The 22,078-nt window shown below is 42.2% G+C and overlaps 1 pseudogene; it reads left to right on the top strand.

Annotated features, from left to right (window-relative positions):
* The first annotated feature begins 7,906 nt into the window (after positions 1–7,906).
* LOC119705756 lies at positions 7,907–20,141 on the top strand (annotated as a pseudogene).
* Positions 20,142–22,078: the final 1,937 nt, after the last annotated feature.

Below are 22,078 nucleotides of genomic sequence, written 5' to 3'. Positions count from 1 at the left end.
GGGGCCACCGGGGACGCGCCCGCCGGGGCTGGGACGTGCCCGGAGCGCGGGCGAGGGGGAGCCCCCCCCTCCCGGCGCCGTCCTTTGGGGTGATGCCCGCCGGGAGAGGGATGCGGGGTGGATGCGGCAGCTCCCCGATGGGCCGCGGGCAGCCGCTCGTCTCCGTGCGACAGCGCTGCGGGCGGGCGCCCTGGGGACAAGGAGGGCATCCTTTCAAAACGCTTTTCCCAACACGCCCCGGGGAGCTGCGGGCGGTTCGAGGCTCTCCGCAGCCTCGGTGGCCTCGGGCGCTGCGCGGAGCGGCCCCAGGGCAGCGCCGGGGAGCTGGATGGAGGCAGCAGCGCGCAGTAAGTCCTTGACCCTCGCCCCGTCCCCAAATCCTCTTTGTGACCGGCAGCGCCGGGACCCCGCACGGCCCCGGCTGCTGGAGCGCTGGATGCGGGCTCAGGGAGCGCAGCGCTGGGCATCGCCACCTGCCTTTGGCTTTACGGGGCTGGAGGGGGCTCGTCCCATCCGAGGCAGACAAACAGCACGGCCAGCACCCCGCGAGGGACAGGCCACTGCCATCCCCTGCCCACCTTCCTCATACAGCGAGCTTTTCTCCTTGTCGTGTTGCATGGATTATCTGTTAGCAGATTAAATGTATTGTTTTTAATAATACATCCTAGCTCTGAATCCTCCCCTAGTGTTTGCGAAAGGGAAGGGGTAAGAGCACAAGGTCAGGTACAGGCAGCAGTCTTGAAATGGAGGGCTGGTTCCACGCTGAGCTGGTGCTGTTGGGGAAGTTTAGTCGCCCTCAGCTCCATCCTCCTCCAGCTCTCGGTGACCCGGACGATGGTGTGGTAGAAATGAATGTGCTGTGGGGCTCTACATTAATGAAGCAGATGCATTGCTCAACTTTATTTTTTAAAGGGCTGGTCACCTGAACCTTCTTCAGAGCACCTGCAAACCTCTCCACCTCAAGCAAAAGAAGATGACTACTCAGTTGAAGATCTACCTAGGATCTACCTTGCAGAAAGTGGAGCCTAATATTCTGCTATACAGTAAGAATATCATGTAATTTAGTCCCATGATTGTTAATCTTATTTTCCATGCTGATCCTATGAGTGCATGACAGTGCATGAGACCCTTCACGTGTAGCTCTTACCTGCTTGACTTTATCTTGACTAAATGCAAGCTAGTGCAGATAACAGGCGCCTTTCTGCTTGCACATATCCTCCTGAAAAGTCTCAGGCTCATGGGAATGTAGCAAAATGCACCCAGAATGTACCATTTTTCAAGGTCAATGAAGAAACATCTAACTATCGCTTTGTTTCCCTCAGCCCAAGCGCTTACTTTCTGAGCTGTGAGCCTGGGAGGATTGCTTGGAGGAGGATGGATATGAAAATATCCAACACTTGAAGCAGGCAGAGAGCCTTGAGGGAAATACAAAACACTTGGCAGTGCAATAGATAAGATCAGAAATGTGGTTTCCTTTTACCTGGGGTTCTGCTGAGGCAAAGAGTATTTTTCTCCCCACATCGTTCTACCAACACAGATCATGTCACAAGGAAGGTGTGAGGATGCTCAACCTGGCTTTACTCCTGGGAATTAATGCCAGTTTTCAAACTTTTTTAGGTTTAAGTAAGAGTGGTTGCACACCTTGTTTTAATTTCCATTAAAAACACCTAAAGGCAGCAACCAAGAATAAAAGTTCTTCCTAAAAGAACCCTCATGTCCTTGCTTTAAATAGGCAGCACAGCTGTATGTGGGAAGAAGGCTAATGGTAGAGGTTGTACCTCCAAGTGCAGCTTAAAAGTTGAGTTTTTTGTTTTGATTTCAACCTTTGACTTGCGCCATTTGTTCTACGTGACCTTTCTTGCAATTGGAAATTATCAGGGCAAAAGCTGCGCTCTTTCATCTTCAGGTTGTGGGAGAGGATGGTAAGTGTCTTGTTAAAATGGATTATGCCATCCATGGATTCCCCTGCTGGAAAGCCTTTCAGATGATGGAGTAAATCTTGACAGGAAGAAGTGTATAGATGAAAATTAATGTAAAAATAAGCTTGGAATAGCATAGGAACATTTGCAGCTTTCTGCATCCTATCCAGATGAAATGATTTAATGATATTTATTATAGTGAGAGATATATATACACACTACTGCATTACACTGATGAATATGCTGGCTAGAAATTGTTTCCTCTTAAATAAATATTATAAGGAAGATTATTCCTCTATCTTCTAAATGGCCATTTCATTTTTTAAGCAAAAAGCAGCTCTGACTCCAGCTGCAATGGGATGAAGATTTTTAGTTTAATGACTGTACTGAAGAAAGAAGTCATCTGCAAAATGCATATGATTGAATCCCACCCTGGATCAAACTGGAGTGCAATTTTTCATATTAAATTTTGGGATCAGTGGAAAAAAAAAAACAACAAATCAGACTATTTACAAAATATATTGGCTTGTGGTATGAGTTGGTTGTTGGTTTTGTTATTGTGGGGTTATTTTTCATCTTGCATTTGTGGCATCTTTTGGTTACTTTTTTTGCTTGGGTTTTTTTTTTTGGGGGGGTTGCGTGTTTGTTTTTTCTTTTAGATGGGTTTTAGATTTTTGGGGTTGTTTTTGTTTGGTTTTTTTGACTGGTCATGATGGAGAATTGAGAAAAAGTAACCTCAGCTTGGAAGAGAACCAGGAGATTTACTTCAATATTGCTTTGCTTTTATGAGTTAGAAGGATTAAAACCCCAATGTGAGTTCCCATGCACATACAGACAGGAAGTATCTGTCATCTAAAATATGTGGCATAATGGAATTCCACCATCTTCTCTCACTTTCACATTTTTGTGGAAACTGTTGTTGATTATCATTGAATTCTTTGTTCCTCAGCAGTGCAATCAACTGTTTCCTAAGACAGAGAGTTTAGACCCTACTGCTTAAAAATATCCAGTAGAAGTGGCTTGAAATGAGCTCTTCAAGGGCAACTCAGTCGCAGCACAGCCTTGCCAGGGTTACTGCTGGAGTCAGTGTTTGGGTCATCTCATTTAAATAATAATGCCAAGGTCAGGGCTTGAGAGGGGAAAAGAAACTACTGTGCTAATTCCTCATATTCACATTTTATTCCCATAAGATCACCTACCAGTGAGATATTTCCCTCAAAGCATCAGTAGCTGATTTCAGTTTTTAATACGTAAAATGGAGCCTGATCCAAAATTACATGCAATTAATGAGTCCAGAGTGAATTGCTTGATCAAGATAAATGACTTTACTGCAAGCTACTTTTGCTTACAGGGATTGCCACTAAAATGCCACTTCAAAGTAATAAGAAATTAATAACTGATTTGAAAGTTACTAAAGCAAGTTTATGGACTAGTGGCATCACCTGCCATTGTTGCATTAAAGCTTTAAACATGTTAAATGCTGTTTTCTTAGGCAACACCCACTCTACATCATTGGTACCTTTTGCTCAAATTGTATGAGGGATTATTCCCCTTTGTATGCTAGAATTGACATTCCATGAAACAAGAAGAAACAAGAAGGTTTATCTTAAGTCCAGAACATATCTGAATAAAATATGCATTTATCAGCTCCCCGTGCCAGCACACAAACATAATTACCTTTAGAACATAGGTTCTTATCACTGTCTTGCAACCTTTAAAACCTGCTTGCATACAGTTATCACAAGTTGGTTATCAGGAAAAATAATGATCTCCTGTGTTTGGGAAGTCACTGAAGACAACTGTAACTTGAAAAAAAAATCCATTATATAATGCTTACAAGTGATCCTATAGATTAAAACAAGGGAAATGATACAAGCAGCCTCTGAGATAAAGGTACAGAGTTGGGGTAGGTTTGGTTTCAATTTTTTTCTCTCTGAAAGAAATTTGTGTTTACATTTTAAAAGGCAAGGCTAGAAACCCTGAGAGGCTGAAGTGAGGGATTTGCAACGGAATGCCAGATTCCTTCAGAGATCACACATGGTTAAAATTCAATATCCAGCACTGGAACAGAAAGCTTGGAAAGGCCCACTGAAGAAAGAGCAGCAGCAGCTGTAAGTGACAGAAGTGATCCTCAACCACCCAAAAATCCTTGCTTTTGAGTCTGGGCCTTCTGTGAACAGCATCTAATCCAACTCCATTCCCTTGTTACTTGAGATGTGAGGAGAAACATGCATTGATTTTGAAGTTACTTTTGCTTTGACTGGACAAACATATTCCTATAATCATTCAAATTCCTCCTCCAGCCCAAAGAAAAGTCTGTTCTGTCAGATAGAAACAAAATTTTAACCCAGCAGCAGCCCTTGGCTCGTGGGGCCTTAGCACGTCCTTTGCCATCCCCAAACACTTCGTTTAGCTCTATAAAACACAACTAGCCCTGAGCCACTTCTACTCTCCAGAGATTATAAAATATAACCCCCCCCCCCCAACTACTAATTTGTGTACCTTTTGCACCAGCTATATTAGGGAGTGCATAAAAATAACAATGCATTATCAGGTTTTATTATTCCTCGGGCACTGTTTGCAATTTTGACTAGTTGCTGTCAGGTTGGCTGTTAGAAAAACAATTATTCCTTTAGTACATCAAACACTAGGAGAAAGACAAAAGGAAATTATATCCAGAAAGGCATTCAACCATTATTATTTTTTTTTCCTACATTATTGCAAGTTGTACGGGATGCAATTTGGGAAGTTTATCTTTCGCTGTGGGTTTTCACTCTGCCTGGTGAGCGTCAGGAGCTGCCTCGGCCGCAGGAGCTGTGCAAATATTGTTTGCTCTACCTCAAGTGCCCTCTAGTGTGCAGTAATTAAGCAGGTTAAAATAAGTTTTTTTCTCCTTTTTTTTCCTAACAGCTACTCTCCTAAATCCCAAAGTAATATGTAACACTGCTTTTCTTCAAGAGGAAAGAGAAATTCAACGTTCACTGCATTAATTGTATGTCTATAAATGAATTATCTCCTCCATGCAAAATCAAATCACCCCCGTTGCTGTCAGATTTTTATTCTCAGAGGTATAACTTGAATAAAGCCCAATAGTTCTTCTGGGCATTGTGCAAATGTCAAAGTACAAACAGGTTTTGGTGCTATCAGATCCAAAACAACAGTTTTCTCTCTGCAACCGGAAATTACCATATTCATCAACAAAACATGACCCTAGAACAAGATTAACAAAAAAACCCTAATTATGCTTCTAGGATCTTTTAAAATTACTCTTTGTCTGCAGTTTGGAAAACAGACAAGCCTACATGAATATAAATAGAATAATGACTGGGGCACACATGTAACAAGGTCTGTGATGCTGAGGTTCTCCCTCAAAATTCTGACATCACCTGGCTGGACAAACCCAGTGGTGTCTGTCAGTGAGAGCAGGCTCTGTGCAGCAGCTGCCTGACACCAAAGAGCAGTGACAGAAGGAGAAGTGAGAAGATGCTGGGAGAGAAAAGTGTGGAGAGGTGAAATTACCAGCTGCAGCTCCAAAAACAAAGAATGAAGAACTATGAGGAAGCAAGAGTTATTTAACTTATAAATAAGTTTTAACAATAACTTTAAATAAGTTTAACTTATTTAAGCTTATTTCTAAGGGCTCCCCTGCATTTAAAAAGCAGGCTTAACACTTGAGTCCCCCACATAACTTTGTCCACTGCACAAATGAGTTCATTTTGGGGGAAACCATTGAAGAGTTTTTTCCCCATTCCTCATTTCACTGTGCCCTGACCTCAAAGCCAAGTATTCACTTTCAGGGAGGATTTACCATAAAATTCCAAGATAATAGCAAGGCTAGGCATACTCTAAACAAAACAGATTTTTAATGGACTTCTGAAAGCTGAGGTAAGAGGGATGGGTGGATCCCAGGAGAGATGAAATGGTTGCCTATAATAGGGATATGCTACACAGGGTGAGAGAATTGAATCTTTTATGAGTTGTAAAATCAGTAGGACTTCCTATAAGTGGAAAGAGTCATCATCACTACCTCTGAGCTGGGCTGTGGTGGCAGAGTTGTGGTTTCCAAGTGAGGTGCTGAGAGAAGCCCACAGGATTGTTTCCCGTTTGCCAACTTGGCTCTGCTGAAGGTTAATTTTTGTACCTTGACTGTTGCTCATGCTTTCTGCAGAGAACACACAGTTCTGGTGCAGTTTAGCATCCATAGGAGGCAGACAGGACAGAGCAAAGCACCACACTTTGCCAAGACATGGTTTTCTAACACATAATGCCCTATTTTAACAGCCACACTGCACCCAGGCACCGTGCTGCCAGCAACACAACAACAAGAGTTATTCCAGAAACAATGCTGGAATAGATGCTCTCATTACTGAAAGCTAAAGTACATCAGGGTTAGACAGGTCTTGGCAGGCATCTGGGCAAATAAACTGCCTTCATTTCCATCAGATTTGAGTCAGCTTCCCCAGGTGTGTTCAGCCCTCATCACTGCAGGGATAAGAGTGAACGGCGTCAGCAAATACATCTGGAGAGCAGCAGGGAAGGGAAAAGCCAGTCAGTGGCAAGGGCAGCTTCTAAAATGGATACCTTAAAAACAGACAGCATTCTGCCACCCCTGTCCTGAAGACAATAAACCCCTCCAGTGTAGCCCAGCTCTCCATGAAGTGTCTTCACTATCTGGAGGAGAGCAGCAGATCTTAGGTCCCTGAGAGGTGACGATTACAGCAGGCAAGCAATCCAAAGGGAGCTGTGGTTACTAACACAAGGGAAAGTAGCACAAGCCCAGGTTTCAGCATGGGCCACACGAAGAAACTCACCAAAAGGCACTTTTGCACACCTCATAACCCAAACCTAAGAGCAGCACAAGCTGAAATTTGGCTGCTAGCTCGAATGGTGTTTTTCCACTCTGAGTGCAGTGACAGTTAGGAGTAGATGCTTATTTCAAAGTACTATTCTCCAGAGAGTTCTGCTTTGGTTTTTTATTTAATTAAGAAGGTAAGTCAACATATTGCCCATAAAGTGATTTTTTTCAGCAGCTGCTGACATTGTAGTTTGGCAGACTGATCTTAAAAAAAATCGTAATGCTGTGGTAAAATATATCATCCATTTCCCCTAAAAATATTTCTGGTGCATATGGAAGAAATACTGCTAATGAAGGAGAATATCAATCATTTAAATGCACAGGACTCCATGCTGAAGGACCTTCCTTCTTCATAAGGAGCTAAACAGGCAGAGCATATAGAGGGAGAATCATGTTACTCAAAACAACTGGTTTTAATGCCAGTAATTTAATGAATCAAGTAAATATCTCCTGAAATGTATTCTAAATTCATTTACCAGTGCTGACAGGTGGGTTTTATTGTCAAATGCAGTAAAATCAAGTTAATAAGTACCTGAGACTGAGATGATACAAATAATGTCCCCCAGAGGAGACAACCTGGAACTGAAGTGACTGTTCCACAGCTTGGTGACCCTCACCTTCTTCGCAAGCCTTTAAAGTGAAGAGAGAGTAGTACAAGATGTGTTTTCCATGGATCACTCAAGTCAAAGAGGCCAGCTCTGGAATAACAGGAGGAATAGAGGGGCCTGACTCACTCCTGTGCTAATTTCACTAATTCCAGCTTAACACCGGAATAACACTATGGTAAAACATGACCTATATTTTTATTTAAATTAAAATCTCTAATATTCATCAAATATTTATAAGAATATATAACAAATAATTGTGGCAAACATTGCATAATAAAGATGAAAGGGAAATTAACCTTGTGAATTTTTAAACTGAAGAATAAAAGACCATTACATTAATAAGACTTAATTATATCATTAAATATTTAAAATTATGTCCTCTAATAAATGTTTTTATTTAACATATTTCTTTTCCATCTATTACATTAATAAATTGCCTCAAAGATACAGGGGAAAAAAAAAGGGAAAGGCTTTTTTTTTTTTTTTTTTTTAATAGCCATGCAAATAAAAGTGAGAAAGGAGCCATGTTACCTCCTCAGCTCAAGGTCAGCTCTCAGGAGAGAAACAGAGAACTTCCAGAAGCCTCAGCTCCCTGCTTGAATGGGCTGGTAAGGGGCTGTGTCTTTGCTAAGCATTTTTCTTCAATTATTCTCTTCTTTTTTTAGGTCTAGCTTGGCTCTCTCTATGCTGATGAACTTGAGTTAATCCAGCACAAATAAACCTTGTCTCTGTCCATGTCTGTTCCGTTGAGCATCTAATTCATCCCTGACAGGACGCGGGGGGAAAGCAGCACTTGGGAACTCCCAGGGAATCCTCAGGAAATCCACACCTTGCAAACAGAAAGGGTCAAATGGACAGCAAAGGATTGGGGGGTGCAAGGGGTACAATCCCCCCATCATCCCTCTGGAGATGTCACAGATTCTTTTCTCAGCATCAATTCAGCTCACCTCATCTCTCTAGAGTTTTCCAATTATTCTACAAACAGCAGAAGCAAAAGCAAAAAGCTTCTGAATCAAGCCAAATTCAGCCTGTAACGTTACACTCCTACCAGAAAAAAGTTTCTTTTCCTAGCCCACCTCCAAAAACTTTTAATACTCCGCTCTAGATATGGCACTTCAAAGCAGCATTGCTGTTTCTACAGTGGGTTCCAGTCCCCATTTCTGCCTTGGCTGTGCACAAAAACCCCACAGCCAGGGAGTCTGCCTGTCTCAGCTTTCCCCTGAAAAGTCAGGTTTTACGTGCACTCACAGAAACACTGATTATAATCAAATGGCAAACAGTGACAAATCAAATCTAACTCATCAGCGTTTCAGATTTATCAGAGGCTACAGTTTAATGATGCTTTAGTGGAAATTCTCTTCATTTGCAAGCACACACAATTCTGGGGCCCTCTCTGTTTAGTTAGTGTGCTTCTTGCAGTTAAACCATTCTTTCTGTTTACCACAGTAATACTTACTCTGATCTAATTCTCACAAGTTTTTGTTTATTTTTGCAATATTCCTATATTTTTCGTAATATTTTTGTAATATTTATTTTGTAATATTCCTCTGACTTCTGTAGATTGTGTGTTTTGTTGCTATGTTTGTCTTCCTGCTGTCCCTCAGCATTTCCCTCCCCTGTACCCATCATCACCCATCCTGTAATTACAGAAATGTTCTTTTTTGACAGACAGATGCATAGGGTTGCTGGAAGGAGTACTGCCATTATGCAGTCCAAATACTGTGCAGAATATTAAAGAATCATACAAATCAAGTCTTAGTGAAAGAATAATCTTGTGAATTATCAAAAAGTTTGAACTAAGTCTGGTTTGCTTGTTTACACATGGGATAACCTACCTCAAACTAGGTAACATTTATTTACATATGGAAGCTAGGACTGCACAGGAGATAGAGTCTTCTAATTAACACTCCTGATGCTGCAAACATAAACAGGGATAAACACATATTCCATTATGTGTAGCTGCCACTCACATTGCCACAGTATTCTTTTTTTTTTTTTCTCTGCACAAGTAAAACAATGCTACAAAGCAAACAAGCACCGAGCTTTCACTTCAGTACCTGCCTAATAATGTCATACCTTATTTCCAGGAAATTTATTTAGAAAAGTTACCAAAAAAACAACCAACCAAACAAACAAAAAGCAGTGTCATATTCTATCACTCCACTTAACTAAGGCTCAAGAGGCTGCAGGAATAACATGAGAGCTTCCACTAGTGTTATGCATTACTGTGCTTTAAAGTTTCCACAAATAAGGCACCTGTTTCTGTCTGGCAGGGTACAGAAAAGTGAAAAGTGACACTATGCTCACAAATAAAAAGCTTAATCTGCAGAACAAATGAGGAATAAAGTACATACTGTGGGTCCAAATGGCTCACCACTGAAATGTGGAGTAAAGCAGTCTGCCTGGGCACAGGTACAGCCCAGAAAGGTGAAGGGAATGTGGAAAATCATGTGGCAACCACTTCCAGCTGTGCCCCCACCAAGATTTCACCTGGGTGTGCTTCAGGACAACCTCAGCTCAGCACGTTCTGAAGGGCCTCTGCCTTATCCTCTGTCTGTGTGTTTGGGCTGACAGGGAAAATGTGAAGATGCTGCCAGCAGAGACAGGAGGGCTGGAGCCACCCAGCTGAGGGAGCTTTTCCATGGCAGTTCTGCCTTTCCTTCTCACTTGAGGGCGGCCGGGTGACTCCCAGCACCATTCCAAGCTCTGTCCTCCCAAACCATACCCACGGACACAGAGGGCTCAGTGGGAGGTTTGCAAACCTTCCTTCTGCTGTCCCTGGGACTAAGACAGGGTTTATAATTTCCTTTGTGCTTGAGCCCAGCCCATGATTGGCTAGGTGCAGAGCCTTCACACAAAGCTCTCTGAAAGTGCCTTCACACAGACTTCCAGTCTCCACACCACAGTTCACTGCACACCCTTACCCTGAGCTGTCTCATATATAATTTAAATGTTTAATGTATAGTGAAGCTAATGTTAACAATACATATTTTTGAATACTTGACAGTATAATGCTTTATTCCCTAAAGGAATAACTGGAGTGATCCATAAGCAAATAGAAAGCCAAGTAACGCTGCCTGAATAGACATAATTTGTGCTCATCCTTGAGAAACCTTAGAGAGCATACATCCCTTCCTCCTTCTCAGCTAGGCAAGGTGGGATTGACTGTGGTTTTCTTTTAGATGAGGTATGAAAAGCTGCAGTGCACTTTGTTCTGCACTAGTATTAATGATACCTTCAGAAGTGGGATGTCTTTGATATCTATTGTGTGCTGCTGACTGATGGCTCTTTCTAGCCTGGAAAGGTACCTTGTCTTAGCAGCTTTGTGTGGGCTGAGAGTGGAGGCCATAAGAATATTTTGAAGTTGAGGAATTTGAAATTAATATAAAGTATCATATCATTAAAGCTGAGATAGTAATACCCTTCTAAATTTGCCCTAAAACTTTCTTTGTCCATTCAGGAAATGATTAGATATTATCATGTCTTGGTTCTGGATATTCTTTATTGCTGTTCATTCTCAGAGGCAGTGGATGAGAATCCCCACCAGCAAGAGCAGGGACAGCAGAATCATTCTCCTTGTGCACAATCTCTTGCTGCAAGCCCCCCTCCCCAACACTTCTTCTATTATAAAACACTCAGAAGCAGCAGTTCTGGTAATTGTCTGACTAATATCTTCATTATCAGGAAGAGTTATCTTTCACATACAACAAATGGAGATGGTGCTAACATCAGCACTGAAAATAAGGATTAGAGAAGGGGAACTACTGATCAGAGAGAAAAATAAACTGCAAAGGTTAACTTATGGCACATCTTTTTCTTAACCTGTGTTATAACTTGCTGTCTATATTAAGGAAACATTAAATAAACAACAGCTTGTAAAAGGATATTTTCTTATTTCTTTGACTATACTAGTAATACCTAAAATAATTTTGCATGAGAGAAGACCCACATTCTTCTCCTAGATTTTAATTATCCCATCTGAAGCGAGCAGTGGTTAAGAGCACGAAGGACTGGAGACAGAATGAAAAAGATTGGCTGGGGCAGGAATTCAGATGGTTGTTTGGAAGTGCAAGCTCGGAGCAGCTCGGCTGCTGAGTGATCAATGCAATGTCTGGGAGGAGCTGTTGGCTCTGCAGAGCCACTTCTGCTCTGGCACTGAGCATCAGTCACCTGGGCAGGCTCGGCAGGAGAAGGGCTCTGGACTGCTGGCTGCAGCTCCCGAGGTCAGGGCTGACACCAGCAGGACACGTGGGGAACAATCGGGGCTGCTGCCCACGCCAAACCTGCTCTAAGAATAGACAGCCTCATCCTCTAGGCTTGTCAATCTGTCACCCAGAAAAAAAAATAGAAAGGAAAATTAAAAGGTTATGATGTTATCGTCTCCAAAAATAGGATTTCAGTCATCCTGGAGAAGTGCTGTGCTGGGATATTTTCACTCAGGTTCTGCTGACATCTCCCAACTGTCACCAGCACTGAGCCTCCTTTTGGGACCGCTAAAGGTCACCGAGCACCAGGGAGGTGGAGGGAGACCTCCACTTGGGCGACCACGGGAAAATGTTTTCGGGATTAATCTGAAGTAGAAAGAAATGCATCTGTTTGTCTGTGTTTCTCTTTACTGGTGCTGACAACACCCAGAACAGCAGTGCCTTCTGCTCTTCAGCACTGCCTCAAGCCCACCAAAGACCAAAGGTTAGTTCCTAAAAAAAGGAGCTGCTGCCTGAACCAGTAGCCTGGTTTTCTTACATTTCAGAGCTAACATAGAAAACAAAGGCTCACAGCATGCAAGAGCAGAACAGACTAGTGGAATACAGTCTAAGAATAAAAGGAAAACAACCAGCAAATCTCAAGCATTACCTTTGAGAATGAAGAGAAACTCGTGAATGCCACTATCCACTTTGCTTGGAAAGACAGGATTCAACCGAGTCCATTGGAAGAAAATCTTCTGCTCTGAAAGCAAAGTGAGAGACTAATTCAGTTCCCAGGCCACAGCCGAGGGTGGCAGGGGCAGGAGTGACCCCTGAGGTGCCACATGACAGCCCACGAGCTCCGAGTGCTCAGCACTTCTGAGGGTCAAGCCTCTGGCACCGTGGCATTTGAGATTCAGTCTCTCTATAGATTAGGATTGATCTCCCCCGTCTCTGGATAGAAAAATAAACAAACTGTAACCTTGAAATTGTCATCCAAACCTGGAGTCCAGCCAAAAGAGCAGAGACAAAATCCCCTTGAGAAGCAGAACAGCAACCCCAGAGGTCACTATTGATGTGTCAAACAGAAACAGTGGATTTTGATACTGCAAGGACTTAAGTAATTTCATTTTTATTCAAAAACTAAAAGCGTAATCATATTTTTTCCCCTGAAATGCAGAATTGCATCCATTTCCATGTAAACACACATACTCAGAGGATACCTTAAATATTCTCTTGGAATTGAATATGCACATTTGAAAACAGAGCAGTTATAGAAGACAACATTCTCCTCTGTGGAAGAGGATGGTGTTGTACTGCCCTCTTTGTTGTTTTGGAGAACAGAGGGAGTTACCAGCAGCTTCAAAGCTGTAAGGAGGGAGCAAAGCAAATCTGAGCTAGGAATGGCTCCAGTTATCTCTCCAGAAGGAGGGATTGCAACAGGGCAAGATTTTATGGGCTACTGCAAAACAAAGGGATCTGTTGTGTTGTTTTGGGATTTCTTTGCTTTAGGTGAGGCCATCTTCAAATGAATAAAGAACTCAGGCATGCTGTAGGCTCTGTTTCCACAATAGCCTCAAACTCTGCTTCAGAGTCACTGAAAGTGAGCAGACCAAAGCCCACAGAATGACATTTCAAGCGTTTGTGCTTAAATGTAGCTCATGGCAATGTGTGAGTCCAATTTCATTACTTTTAATGGGGCAACACCCAGCAGGCCCCAAGCAAACGTGCAGCTGCACAGAAAAACACACGCTCAGTTCCAAGGCGTCACCCCAGTCTGAAACTCCAGACATTTGAACTTTGCTCCTGCAGAATATCAATCTAAAAACAACAACAAAAACAAAAAACCCTCATGCAAAACTCCTCCCAAAGGCCCCCCAAAAACCCCCCAGGAATGCACATGGGAAACCATGCAATAGTACGTGTTATATATAAAATAACTGCAAAAAAAAACAAAGTAGGAGGTCCTCAAAGATTCAGCACTATGTAAACAGGAATAAACAGAGGCAAGCAAGTGTTTTGAGGGGAGGTGGAGGAAATGTGATTGCTCTGTCCCTGACTGTGCTGGTTACACTGTGCACCTACCAGGAATGCATTTTATTATCTAATATTTATCGTTTTTGATGGTCACAGGTGTTCCTACTTCAAAAAGATTTTAGCAAATGCCCCTAACTGTGTGACATCTGGATACTGTCATCACTGTAACAAGAGGTAACTTTTGCCACTAGGCTCTGCTCTGGCAGATGTGGTTTTAGTGCCACTGTTCATTTCCTTCCCTGTTAAAATGCAAAACATTAGCTTTTACTTACAAACAGACATAGCCTGTTCTATTCTACAATGTGAAGTCAGATCCTTTTATACTCTTAGTCCACCAAAAAACACATTAAATAGAAAAAGGTTTCACTTGCTAGGATACTGTGTTAGATTCTTGAGTAATATAAATCAAAGACAATGAAATTGTTATGATCACGGAATCCCCCCCCACTCTTACAGGGAGGAATTCCTCCCCAAAATCCAACATAACCCTGCCCTCTGGCAGTGGGAGCCATTCCCCCTTGTCCTGGCACTCCATCCCTTGTCAATTGTCTCTCTCCATCTTTCCTGTAGGTTCGTCAGGGACCACAATTAAGAAACCACCTCTTCTCCAGGATGAATTGACACCTTTTGTTAAATATTTTTAGTATGTTCTCCATGCTGTGAAGAATACTTAATGAAAATAAAAAATTTAAAAAAGAGAAAAAACACACAGGAAGGAAATGGAAAGGTTTCTGTAAACCTGCAGAGGGAAAAAGCTGCTTTGAAGTAAGCTGCTAAGCTTAAAACAATTTGCATTAAATATTTTTCACAAAAGCCTTCAAAAAAATAAAAATCTTTGGAAACCTATTGTTCTTGGAGCCCCATATGTAGCTGAGCAAAATTAACCTATTGGTAAATGCCAAAGATTATCAGTTCCATTCAGCTGCTCAGGCACTCAGCAGGGCCAGGGGAGCCATGCCCTGGGGACCAAGAGTCTTTTTATCTCTTGCAAAAGAAGACAAAACCACACAAACAGAATCTGAAATCCTATAACAAAAAAAAACTATTATCTGTGCTGGATGAGTGTCATGTTGGGAACAGTGCTGTGGGTTACTAATAACTGCAGAAAGAGACAAGAGAATCAACAAATTTATGATTGGTGCAACCCACAACAGATCTCAACAATCCAGCTCGAGTAAATAGCCAGCAAGAGTATTTTGAATGAAGAGGAAAAATTATAGGGCATTTAATGAAGGAAATTACTACAGTTTGTATAATACTAAAGATGGACATGAACTTGCACATTTTTGGAAAGTGTGAACATCAAGAATGCAAAGAAATACCAGAGGTCTAGGAAAATTCCAGTTTTATGCAGTGTATTAATACCAATCTGTGTCAGATTAGACAACCTGTAGTGACACAGATAGAAATTCCATTCTCTGATCTGAGGGGTTTTTTGCATATTAAATGATATAAAGCATTCTACACCTATGCCCAGTTCGGCAGGAAATTAAAGCCTATGATTATCACTTGTCTAACAGCATCAATGTAATAAATTAAAGGCTTTGAATAATGGCCAGCAGGCTTCTCAGCCATATTTCAAACTTTTAGAAAATAATCCATTTTTGGCAGATCATCTGACAAGTTCACAACTTTAGATCAAGGCTTATATTATGTGTCATCAGTATTCTTTTGTTCATCTCATACCTATCAATTTTTGTTCATCAAAACCCAGGGCTGTTTAAAACATGGAAGAAATTTGGCATGTTATGTGGGTCATTTATGGAAATCAAGAACGTGATTTAACATTAATATACATAAAAATTACTAGAAATTATGCACCACAAATCTAAATCGGTTTGTGGCTTTTTAAACTCCATTGTATAATACAAAGCATTTTCTCTGTCAGGAAGAGAAAAATTCAGGTGGGAAAAAAATAATTACTAGATAGAAATCTTGGCTTAGTTAAAGCTATGTCATATATTAATGTTATTCTCAACACAGCAGGACATTGGTAAATAAGATTTACAGCTATGAATGTTAATTTTTAAAAGGAAAAACTAGCACCTCTCCTTCAACTGCAAACTAACTCCCATGGGTTTGTGAAATCAGGTAAAATTTACCGCAGAGCTACAGCACCACCACATATGGGATGATCCTTGCTTTAAGAAAGGAGGAAGCAAAGAATAGGTATTACACTGGCTGAATAGAAATGCAAACACCACAGACAGTTGCTTTCATTATCTGTGAACAGCTGAAAAGAAGACATTTGGAAAATAAATGCCTTCCACTGGAATTAGAGTCACAGAATCTCAGAATGATTTGGAAGAGATCATTCCACTCCTGCCATGGCAGGGACACCTCCCACTGTCCCAGGCTGCTCCCAGCCCCAGTGTCCAGCCTGGCCTTGGGCACTGCCAGGGATCCAGGGGCAGCCCCAGCTGCTCTGGGCACCCTGTGCCAGGGCCTGCCCACCCTGCCAGGGAACAATTCCCAATTCCCAAGATCCCATCCTCCCTGTTGTCTTCTCCCCAGGGCTGCTCTCAATCACTTCTCCACCCCACCTGTAGATGTGCCTTTGATATTTGCTACAGAAAATATAAGAGTTTCCCAGTTTTGTGATCCAGTTGGCTCTAGACTGGAGTGAGAATGGAATTTGTGAAAAGAATGCACAACCAGAGCCCAGGCCTGACTGCCTGACATGGTGTGGAGTAGCCAAGATATTCCTAAACCTCAGGGTTTAGTGCTGTCCTGTCTTCTGCTACTGATTTATCACAACTGTTTTTGAAGAGATTTTATGCCATGGCTGAAGTGCAAATACTTATGTGCAACAATGAACCAGCACAAACTGAGCACAAATTACAGGCTCCTCCCAGCCCACAGTCAGGTGAGATTTCTGCATTTACGAAGATTTTCGAAGCTAAGAGAGTTGAACTTGGACACAAGAATTGGACACAATTCCTAGTATACCATACTAGGAATAGCTGTCTAGCATTCAGTCTCTTTCCTCATTTCATCCTTTCAAAACCACAGCTAATTTGTCCTCTTGATTTTCTCCTCCTTTCTGCCTTTGTATTTGACTCTCTGGAACATTAAAAAGCTTTGAGTAGGGACGGGGGTTGACAAAAACCACACACACACACAAAAATCAATCCATGAGCTCAATATATTCAGGAGAGTGTTTTAGTCCTGTGTGGTTGTTCCTTCCAGGCTTCCACAGCACATCAATCTCCTACAGCCACGTACTCCTTGTGTGGAACCTGCCCTGGCTTAAAGGTGTTTTTCTTTTGCATCATCACCACAAAGGAAACCTACACAACAAAAATAATGCTGTATAAAGGTGCCGTCAAATAGGTTCAAACACTTCACAGGGTGAAACACACCCAGGGAGCTGCAGACCATGTTCCAGTGCCTGGGAGCTCTGTCAGCACCAGCAGGAAACCCAAACCAGTCACCTGCCACAGTGCTCCAGCTGCACATTCCCTGACTGCTCACTGAATAGCCAAGCACAGCTGAAGATAAACTCCCCAGATTCCTCACTTTTCAAATATGGTCTTCCCTCCAGAGACCTGTTGCTCAAACCCTGCCCAGGAAGATGACTCTGGGGTTTTACAGCCCCTCGTGCCATCTGCAGTGCTTGGCCCTGGTCCCCTCCCTCAGCACTCACTGCCACATTCCAGGAGTGGGAACATCTGACTGCACCTCCCTCTCTGGAACTGGGGGCCAGGCAGATTGCAGCTGATGGAGCTGCAGCCCGCCCTGCTGGCACCCGTGCCCTGCTGCTTCAAGGAAACACCTCTCGTGTCAGCTCCACATCAGACATTTAGCTCAAACATCATCCTTATCCAAAAAGGATCTCTGCTGTGGCAAGGCTTTGGTCTGTGGTGTAATTGCCAGGGAATTGAGGAGTCTTTGCAATAGTGCTGCTCCCTCAGTGCTGCCAGAGCAGCCCTGGGGCTGGCTGGAGGCTCCCAGACCCCTGCCCTGGGGTGACACCAGTGACAGCCCAGCCTGTCACCACCAGGCTGTCACTGGGACTAATTTAACATCCTTTTGTGCTGAGCAGCGTGACAAACAGGTTTGGGAACCACAAGGCTTGCTGCTACCACTTCCCCAGGTACTGTGGGCAGGCAGGACATCGGTATCGGCCCTGCCATGGGAGGCACTCAGGGTGTGCCAGGGACTGCCCTGCCCAGCCAAGGGGCTCCCTCTGCCCCCAGCACGGTGCTGGGCTCAGCCAGTGCTGCTCCTGCCCTTTGCTGCTCCTGCCCTTTGCTGCTCTCTGAACACTGGGCCCCTTTTCTGCCCTGTTGGACAGCACATCTCCTCTTTTCCTTGGCACCAGAGCATGCCCATGGACACAAGGCTGAATTCAGACAAACTGTAGAGAAGTCTGTAACCCTGCTGGTGTCCAAGTCAATGGCTTTGCCATTATCGTCCCTGTGAGTGAAGTGTGCACTGAATTCACTTTTACTGAAGATATATTTCCTCAACAAACAAAAAAAACTTAAGAACAAACACCTGGCATAGTGAATCCACCCATGTGGTGTGTGCTCTACCTGCTCTTCCTTAGCAGACACCTGCCTTTCCAACCAAGACATTAACAAAAAACTCAGCTTGAACAACACTCAAACTTGGTAGAAATTAATTCTGACACAACAAAATATACTTAATAGGACTCAGGTCTAAAAGGATATAGAATTAATAGAATGTAACTTTACTCCAAATCTAACAATACTGGGGCTTAACTTCATGTAATTTTACCAACACTTAATTTGCACTAAATAAAAACATAACAGAACTGAAAATAAATCTCAATAAAACTGGAACAGAAGAGCAAATAGCCTAAAGTGAAGAACAATTAAACTGGACATCGTCCAGTAACTCAGTAACACTCAACAGAGATTAACTTAACAAAATCAGCTGAAGAAAACTCATGCTTAATCAAATTAACAGAACAAATCTTAGTATTACTCAAATCTGACAGTATTGGACCTTAACTTTGCTTAATCTTATTAACAATAAATCTGCAGACAATCTGTGAACAGAATTATTTTTCCGGAGGGATTAAAAAGGGTGTGACAAATCAGTTATAAATTTATGTAATGTAGATTCAGGTATAACAAAAGATTAAAGATTACTTGCCGCAAACACTTTTTGATAAATTTCTAGAGTTGTGGCAATAAACCAGGTGCTTGATTAAAACAACTTTGACTGCTTGAGCAGTAATATTTTTTCTCATGAGCTAATTATTTCTAAACTTTAAAGAACTGCTGCAGATAAAATTCAAGGTTATAGGACTTAGCTAAGAACTCAAAATTAATAATAATCAAATAATCTTGGGAGAAGGGGAGAGCCATAGGCTGGGCATGCATGGGTCCTGGAGACCACAGTGGGCAACCTATACATGGAGGGGCACCCCTGCACTTGTCTGAATTTCCTGAAGCTGTGCAAAGTCAAGGACAACTATTGTCCTATTTATAATGTACAGAGAGATTTTATTGTACAAACCCCACGGGAACTGGCCGTGGAGGGGAATCCATATTTTGTCAAATGTATGGTGACCAAGCCATCTTTTTTGAGGCAGGAAAGGTGCCCAGAATCAAGCTCGAGAAGAAGGGAACTGTGTCAATGGTGAACAATGGCAGTGATCAGCATGGATCACAGTTCCTCATTACCACAGGGCATTACCTTGATGGTGTACATACAGTATTTGGAGAAGTGATAGAAGGCATGGATGTATTGAAGACAATTAGAGAAACCTTTGTAGATAAGTGGCAGAATAGGAACAGATGAAGAAATTGGTGACATGACAGGACAGTCCACAGATGAAATAGAAGTTTGGGCAGAAAGAGAAGCAAAAACTTGTGTCATTCTTCTAGAAATGGGAGACTTACCAGATGCAGACATCAGGCCACCAGAAAATGTGCTGTTTGTTTGTAAACTGAATCCTGTGACCACAGGTGAAGACCTGGAGATAATACTTTCACAATTTGGTCCCATTAAAAGTTGTGAAGTGATCCAAGACTGGAAGATTGGTGAATCTCTTTGTTATGCTTTCATTGAGTTTGAAAAGGAGGAAGACTGTGAGAAAGCCTACCTCAAAATGGACAATGGGCTGATAGATAACAGACAGACACATGTGGATTTTAGCCAGTCTGTTGCAAAGATTAAACGGAATGGAAAAGGTGGGCAGTATACCAAGGAAGATTTCAAGGACTATGAGAAGGAATGTGACAAAGCTTTGAAATTTGCCCTGAAAGGAATGATAAAACCAGAGCAAGATGGCAAGGATGACCTTGTGCTAGATGAGGATGTAGAAGAGTCTCACACAAGTCAGTCACACTTACTTGGCTAAAAACAGAAGAAAAAGCACCACCACACTGAAGATGAAGACAATGACGAGAGGACCAAAAAAATCTAAGGATTCTGACCAAAACCATGAAGAATGAAGAATGCTGTAGGGGGAGGACCAAGGATGAGAAGAAAGACACAGAGCCGCAGCCGTTCTCAGGAGAGAGATTACACTTAAAACAGACAAAAAGACAAGTACAGATGAAGGTCAAGGAAAAGACAGAGGGGAGCTAAAATAATAAATTTAACTTTCTTTTATAATTTTTTACCTGTCTGCGACACCCAAGTTTATGATTCACAATCAAGAGATGTTACCGTGTCTTTGCAAAATCTACAAAGTTTATTCTGAATCCACTGCTGCTCTTTAAACATCTGATTTTTCTGCTGCAATACATAAAGCCCATTTCCTTCAACATGTGCCATATAAAAGATGGAGGAAAACCATAAATAATAAAACTACAGCTCTGTTTTTTATCTTGCTCTGTAAAAGCAAAATGTCTTAGCAAGAACTAATCCTCCAGTCTGCTGCTCTGGCTCTCTTTTATCTAGTTTTTTGTTTAGGTTCTGTTGAAATCAACACCTTCTATCAGGGTAAGAATTCCTGTTTCATTTGTTTGCTCGTTAGGAACAAGAAAGTGCATATTCCAGAAAGGCTTGATGTACAGATGAAGCTGTCAAGAGCAATGTGAATTCTAACAGAGTCGTTTCTCAAATGTGATAATTACTGTTTATTTTATAGGCTTACACATGACATCCCATTATTAAAGTAACTCCCACTTCAGCTTTTATTATTACCCACACTTTTCAATCTCTTATCGACCCCAAGCAAAACTGTATTTTTCTGCACAGCAACAACAAAAAGCTAACACTCAACATTTACTTTACCAGGAATTATTCTCCAAGCTATTTCCACATTTTAAAAGGTGCCTCATTTGAAAATACCGATGGATTCCATTAGGGATTGAAATTGCCCTTTAGAATAGACTGGATAAATCAAAGTGTGGGGAAAACCAGTCGGTCTTTGGAAAGCATTTTGGAGCTAGTCCAGCTGAGCTCCCACACAGATCAATGAGGAGTTTAACATCACTTTCCAGGACAGGAGCAACAGGAAGGGAAAAGCCATGTAGCTGCTTTATGCAGAATTCCATGCCATGACCTTGGATAATTATGGGGTAACCACAGACCTCCTAAAAATCTGTACCTGGTACATCTGGGCTACCCCACACAGTGTGGGACCTCTGTGTTTCACAGGAGCTGATGGCAGGTGGTTGCAGACCACCTCAGAAGGGTCACAAACCCTCCTAAGAAGGGCTTGGCAGCAGATCCTCTCCCCAGACATTGTTACTATCTCCTTTTTTCCATGAGTGTGAAGTGATGGCCTGTCACAATTTTGTTTAAACCATGTTTCTCCTGAATGAAGTGTTACTGAAAGTGGAGAAAACACAGCTGTCCCACCACCTACATACAGGAAACATCAAAGCTCTGCAAACCCCCAGGGGCGCAGCTCACTCTTCCCTATGCTTGCGTCACTATGGCAGGAGAGCAGGGGAAAAAAAGAGCATCCAAAAGTTAAAATTGGCAAATATAGAGTAAATTAAAAACCCAATAACCACAACACTAGCATGAATCTCTAGCAGGAAGGAGGAGAAAGGGCAGGGCGGGGGAAAGTGGAAATCCTGTAGATTAGGTGAGAAAGGAAGAATATTGAGGTGTCCTGTGCAGGGCCAGGAGTTGTACACAATGCTCCTTGTGGGTCCCTTTTAACTCAGGATACTCTATGATTTTATGACAATCTGAAAGCACCAGCAGTGGTTAATAACAGGAGCAGATGACATGCTGGATTGTGTCCAGTGGGAAGCAAATAAGGAAAGAGTTAAAAAGAGCAGAAAAGTCAAAGGAATCAGTACAGAAACCACACCTGATCTTTGTGAACAGGGAGAGGAGATCAGAGGGTCTTAAAGAACTTGAGATCTCACCTGGCCTGTAAAATAAGTGTTCTTTTCTCTTCCATCTTGCTAGCTTTTTGATTAGATATGCTTTCAGAGAAGCAGTGTCATAGCAAAGTACAAGAGAAATCATCACAATACAGTAAGTTTGGCAGCAAATGTAGGATTTTAGGGGATTTTAACTGGAAAACCTCAA

This window comes from Motacilla alba, chromosome 11 (assembly GCF_015832195.1).
Source record: "Motacilla alba alba isolate MOTALB_02 chromosome 11, Motacilla_alba_V1.0_pri, whole genome shotgun sequence".
Classification (NCBI taxonomy): Eukaryota; Metazoa; Chordata; class Aves; order Passeriformes; family Motacillidae; genus Motacilla; species Motacilla alba.
This window is presented reverse-complemented; position numbering and strand designations above follow the sequence as displayed.